The sequence below is a fragment of the Blastomyces gilchristii genome (assembly GCF_000003855.2).
Source record: "Blastomyces gilchristii SLH14081 genomic scaffold supercont1.17, whole genome shotgun sequence".
NCBI lineage: Eukaryota > Fungi > Ascomycota > Eurotiomycetes > Onygenales > Ajellomycetaceae > Blastomyces > Blastomyces gilchristii.
In genome coordinates this window covers 407,221-413,821 of record NW_003101666.1, presented here as the reverse complement: position 1 = coordinate 413,821, position 6,601 = coordinate 407,221, and positions in this window count along the sequence as shown.

Sequence of the window (6,601 nt, the reverse complement as noted above, 5' to 3'; positions counted from 1 at the left end):
TCAAAAGAGAAAGAATATAAACAGCATTTGAAGAGAATTTCTACAATTAATATAAAAGACTCTATTCTGATTTATTCAGATGACTTAAAAAATAAGAATTTGAATAGATTAGATACAGACATTGCTTATACTGAAGATAATATTAATTTTATCTCAGATTTCTGAAATTTAAACTGTGAATCTGAAGTCTTTGATACTGAACTATTTACAATAGTGAAAGCTTTCAAACTCATTGAAATAAAATCTTATAAAAGAGAAAATAGTTTGAAAGAGATATGAATATTCTCTGATAGTCAAGCTGCTTTAAAAAGACTTAGAAATAGTCAGATTTATAATAATCAAATAAATCTTGAACTGATCTTAAACTCTGTTTTAAAAATTCAAAAGAGAAGAATATTAAAGCTGATAATTCATCTGCACTGAGTTCCTACTCATATGAATATTCATGATAATGAATTGACTGATTCAGCTGTAAAAAAGAGTACAGAATTAAGCAGATCTATTCAAAAAATTGTGTTCTAGTCTTTTATAAAGAGAAAAATAAAAGAATCTTGTTTAGATAAGTGAAATGAAAGCTGACAGAAATAAAAGAAGAGTATACATTATTCAAGATTTGAAACAAAACTCAAGTAGAAATCTTGTTCAATTAAATGTAAAAAGAAAATATTCTCATCTATAATACAGCTGAAACTAGAACATGACTATTTCAAATCTTATATATAAAGATTTGATGATAGATTTGACTCAATAGAATACTTATTCTGCAATATAAATGAGAATTCTGAGCATATTATAATACACTGTGTATTATATAATAGTCTCAGAGCTAGATTGAAAGAGAAGTATGATCTAAATCAATTAAATATAAGATTCTTATTCTCAACTGAGACAGGAATTAAATACTTAATAGACTTTCTATCAGAAACTCAAGCAGCTATAAGAAAATGACTAAATTCAGAAATATCTGAATATGAAGAGAAGAAAATCAATCAGATATAGTCTGTTAAAACAGCTATATACTATCTTTTAATAATTTGTTTTATTACAGTCTCTCTTTACTTTATCTTTTTCTTTTAATTTCTTTCTATCTATCTGTGGTTCGGAAGAACGTACGACTGTCGATGTGGTTCGGAAGAATGTACGACCGTCGGATAATAACGCGGCCGCTTCTGAACTTGCTTACGAATGTAAGAGGGTCATAGCAGCCACTAATTAATTTATTGTATGATATATAAGAAGCCGGTGTACACCTGTAATTATACACTGACTCAAGCAATCTTTGAATCACATCTGATAGCATGTCTAAAAATCAGTGAGAAGTGCAGGCTTCTTCAGAGTGTGATAATTTCATCTACAAAGTGATTCATAGTTATCATGCCAGTGTGATTCTAGAACATCTCAAAAGATAGTGTATGAAGAGCAATGAGCAGAAGAGCATTCAATTGATACTGCTTTACTTATTGAGGGAAAACTCCATGCCTAGGCGAATGCCATGTACACAAATGAATGAGATGTGAGAAAGAGAAATGAGAGTGATGAACCAGATTCAAAGAAGACATACAAAAAAACTGAGACACCGCTCCACCACGAACTCGCTCGATTTTTCGAATAAGAACCCGCTGATAGATCCATTGAAAAGCCCTCGATCATATGAGCATTTTGACCCCATCGCCGACTGCATACCCCGTGTGGTGGTGGAGTTATCCAGCCAAATGTGAACCAGATGTCATTTGGAACTCCTGCGTGGGATTATCCTCCATTCTCCCCTATCACATCACAACCCCGGGCCAAATTGCCATACAAATTGTAAGGTGAAGAGACCTAGTCATATGCATCAATCTTCTTGATTTTGGAAGATCCCTGATCTGTAGTTGTGAAGATATCTGAGGAGTGATCTCTGTGAAAACCCTGTCTATCTTTGATGTTTCAAAACATTAACATCAAGTCTCACCCTCATATCATCCTTTCTAATCTGACTCATCCCTGACAGAAAAATACAAAAAGATATCTCAGTGATAATATCAAGCATATAATCAACAACCACTTCTGAAGTGTATTCTTCATAGTCTGTCTTCAGTGTATCTAGACATTAACATCAAGTCTCACCCTTATATCATCTCTCTCAATCTGGTTCATCTCTGACAGAAAAGTACAAAAAGATACCTCAGTAACTGTACTTAATACATAATTAACAGATATAACAACTATAAAATCAGTATATCTCAAGATCTGACTGAGCCTTTGATCTCTGTATAGTGAGATATATTAAATCTAGTTTTAATATCTCAATATTCAATAGATTCTGTAAGAGATTGAGAACAGCAACACTAGATTTCTATTGAATTTAAGAATTAACTTTATATTAATATAATCATTGACAAAGACTTCTATTTTAAGATATAAATAATCAGTTTCTCTACATCTCACTGATAATATTTATATTATTATATAGAAACAGACTTATATTCTCTATAATATCAAGACTCTGAAGAGAGAAAGTCTTGATAGAGAGTATATAGTAGTACATATCTTAGCAGTTTCTGTCTCATTCTTCTGCAGTAGTTAATGTAAAAAAAAGATTTTAGAAATAGTTTTTTACTTCTCTTGAAAAAGTAAGATGTTTTTTTCTGAATTTTATACAATATTCTTATAAAGAATTAAAAACAGAGTTGTTTTCTGTTATAATTTCATATTCTTTTAAGTAAGAATTACTTTTTCAGTGACTGAAGAGCTTTTATTAATACTTAATTCTTTTTTACACTCTTTATTAACTGATTTGAGTTGTATACTTGTTGTGTGAGAAGAATTGAATAATTTAGAATAAAATTGAATAGTTTTAATCAATTTCTCTGTAAAAAATTGATTTATTTTTTGTCAGTTTTTCTCTTAAAAACTGTCATATTATCTGATTTACTATTAATTGATATCATACTTTTTCTCACTGTATTTCAAGAAAGAGATTGTAAAGATTTTATTAATTTATCTTAAAAATTAATTTTAGTTTATTAGATTCTCTTCAAAAATCTAATCTAGTTACTGAACTAGTGTGAAAAAAATCAGGTATTTTATATACAAAAGTCTGTTATTCTTCTTTTGAAATAGTCTGATTAACTTTTCAATTGAAAACAGACTTAGAAATCTCTTAATTGAAACAGTCTGATCAACTTTTCAATTTAAAAAGAGTTTAATAAATATCTTAATTGAATTAATCTGATCAACTTTTCATTGAGTAAGAATAATGAGTTCAAAAGTATACTCAGTTGATATGAAAAAGAATGCTTTCTCAAATACTATTTCTGAGATTGAAATTCTGAAAAGAAGAAAGAAAGAAGAAATAGAGAAACAACAAGTTCTTAAAATACAGAAACTTAAAAAAGCAAGTAAAATTCTTGAAAAGCAGTATCTGAGTGAGATGAATGAAGAAGTTCTGTTAATTCTTCATACTCAGACTAGATAACTACAGAAAGTGATCAAGTTCAAACTTGGAATTTCAAACACAGTTCAAAAAACTTTGAAAATTTCTAATATAATCACTGACTCTTCAGTTTACTCTTCTTTCTTTTCTACTTCTTCTTCTTCTTCTTCTTTAAATCAGAAGAAAATATATACTCAAGCAGCTGAATCTGCTGTCTCTAAACCTGCTATCTCTAAATCTGCTATCTCAAAACCTGCTCAAAATTCTGAGAAAACTGAGAAGAATACTGCTCATACTTCTAGTGATAGAAGAGTGAAGAAAAAAATGTAAAAAGAGAAAAATCTTCAAATCTTCAGAAATAGAAGACTTATTCTCAAAGTCTCAAATCAGGATATATTGCAGAGAAATAAGCTAAACTCAAATCTCATTTTCAGAATTAAAAATGAAATCAATCAGCAGTTCTTTTCTCAGTTAATAACTAATATTGAAGTTCAAAAATTAGTTATAGCTTCAATTGAGTTATTCTTCTTTAAAAACTTCATCATTCTGACTACAATGTCTGAATTCAGTGCAGAATTTCTTATTCAGAATGAGAATCTCTGAAAATCAGTAGTAGAATCTTTGTTAAACACAATAATTCTATCTAAGAGAGATGAAAAGTGAGACAAATTCATTCTTTATAATATTTCAGTTGAAATTTTTGACTGTGAAGAAGAAATACTACTTCTCAAAAATGAATTAGAAGAATACAACTTCATTCAACTGAGAAAAGAGTCTGTATGACTAAATTCAATTAAGTTCAGATAAAGCAGAAGAAATGTCTCTGTTCTAGTATATATAAAGACACTTGAACAGTCAAAGATCTCTGAAGTAAGAGTAGCAGATTTGAAAATGAGAGTTTATGAATACAAAGACTCAAGAATGAATCTCAAAGCTCAAACACAGTGTTTAAACTATCAAAGATATGAATACTTTACAATCTTCTGTTTCAGAGACTCAAAATGTGTATTCTATATCAGAGATCATAAAACTAGTGAGTATAAATGTGAAATATGCTTAGAAAGAGATGAAATATGTTAACACACTCTGCTTAAATGCTCTAATTGCAAAGAAAAACATGCATCTAGCTCAAAAGAATGTATATTTACTTCAAGAACTCAAAAGAACTGGAGAAAAGATGAAGCTCAAAGTAAATCTAAAACTGAAGAGAATAGTCAAGTCAGTAAACTTATAACTGTAAGCTTAAAAAGAAGAAACTCTTAACTATCTAGATCTTCAAACTTCAATTCTTCAGTTAAATATAAACAGAATTTGAATTCTCAAACTTCTGTTAAGATTAGAGAATTGAGAAATGACTCTGATAATAAACTAGATATAATATAAGCAGTTGAGATTTCTACTTTTCAGAACAGTTATAATCTACTATCTGATAATAGTGATTAGATTCTACTCTACTCTCTTTTAGTATGAATATACAACAAAAATAATAAAAAAAGTTTAAAAACTCTTTAAAAATCACATTTATTCAAAATAATATGAATAGAAACTCAAATTATATTTATTCTTGTCTTCAAATTGCATTTGAATAAAAAGTTGATTTTATACTGCTTCAGAAGCTGAATTTTGATGCTGAGTAAAAATATATTATTTCTCATTCAAGCTACTACTGCTTTTTATCTCAAAAGTCTGAGATAAAGTTGAGAGTAGTGATCTATGAAAGAAAGAGATCAACATATTAATTTAATCTAAGATTTAATATCATATCTGACTCTGATATTCTGGTGAGTGATATTATAGATAAAGAGAATGAGTTTGACACTATACAGCTCATAAATATCTATAATGAAAAGTCATTGAAGAAAAATAATAACACCTGAATAATTAATAGAGAATTTCTGAACATAACTTTATCAAGAAACTCTATAATTGCAGGAGATTTCAATGCATATTATCTCTGATGAAATTCAGAATGTAAAAGAGCAGTAAGAGCTGATAATCTGATTAAATGAATCTTTGAGCATTCAATGAATTTAGTTAATAAGTCTGATCAATAAATATTCTTTAGAAAAGATATAAAACAGAAATCTATTATAGATCTAATCTTCATATTATAAAATCTAATAGAAAAAGAACTTGTAAACTGATTTATTGATTCAAATGAGACATCAGAATCAGGTTATGAGATTATTCAATTTGATATTGAACTGAGTGAGAAATAAATAAGTGAAAATTCTCTTCTCTCTAATCAGTTTAACTTTGAAAAAGCTGACTGAAAGGCAGTTAAAGAAAGTATAAAACTGTTAAAATCTGAAAGACAGAGTGAGCTGTATTGAAACCCTGATCAAGATATCTCAAATGAAATGCTTGAGAATAGAGTGAAGCTCATTATATCTATTATTCTAGTAAGTGTTAAAGATAATATTTCAAAGAGAAAGTCTTCTGAGTATTCAAAATCTTGATGAAATAAGAATATCACATCTAAAAGAAAACAATTGACTACTGTTAGAAGAGATTGAAAGAATGATATAATTTCTGATAAAGAGTTTAAAGCTGTCAGAAATGAATATTTTTCAGATATTAAAAAAGCTCAAACAGACTGCTGAAATAAATTTCTTGAAGAAGCATAAGAAAAAGAAGTTTTTAAAGCTTTTAACTATACTAAAACAAGAAGTGTAGCAAAACTTTCAATCTTAGAATATGAGTTTCAGAATGACTCATATACAGCAAACTCTTTTGAGAAAAAATGTCAAGCTTTTATAAGAACTCTCTTTCAAAACTCATCAGATTCAGATTCAGAGGAAGAGAATATATCATATCTCAACTATATTAATGAAAATGACTGGGAATGGCCTGATCTTACTCAAGATAAACTAAAGTCAGCTATCTTCTCAAGTTCAGTTAAGACTGCTGCAGGGCCTGATTCAATTAATCACTTGATTATTCAAAATACATACTCCTACTTAAAGAATGAATATTTTGAGCTCTTTTTCAATCTCTTGAAAAATGGATATTATTCTGAATGCTGAAGAGAAGCCACTGAAGTGATTCTTACAAAACCTAATAGAAGAACTTCAATTTCTAAGTTATATAGAGTAATATCTCTATTGCACTGTCTAGAAAAGGTTTTAGAAAAGATAATAGCTACTCAACTATCTTTTATAAGCTCTATAAGTGATTCTCTTTTAT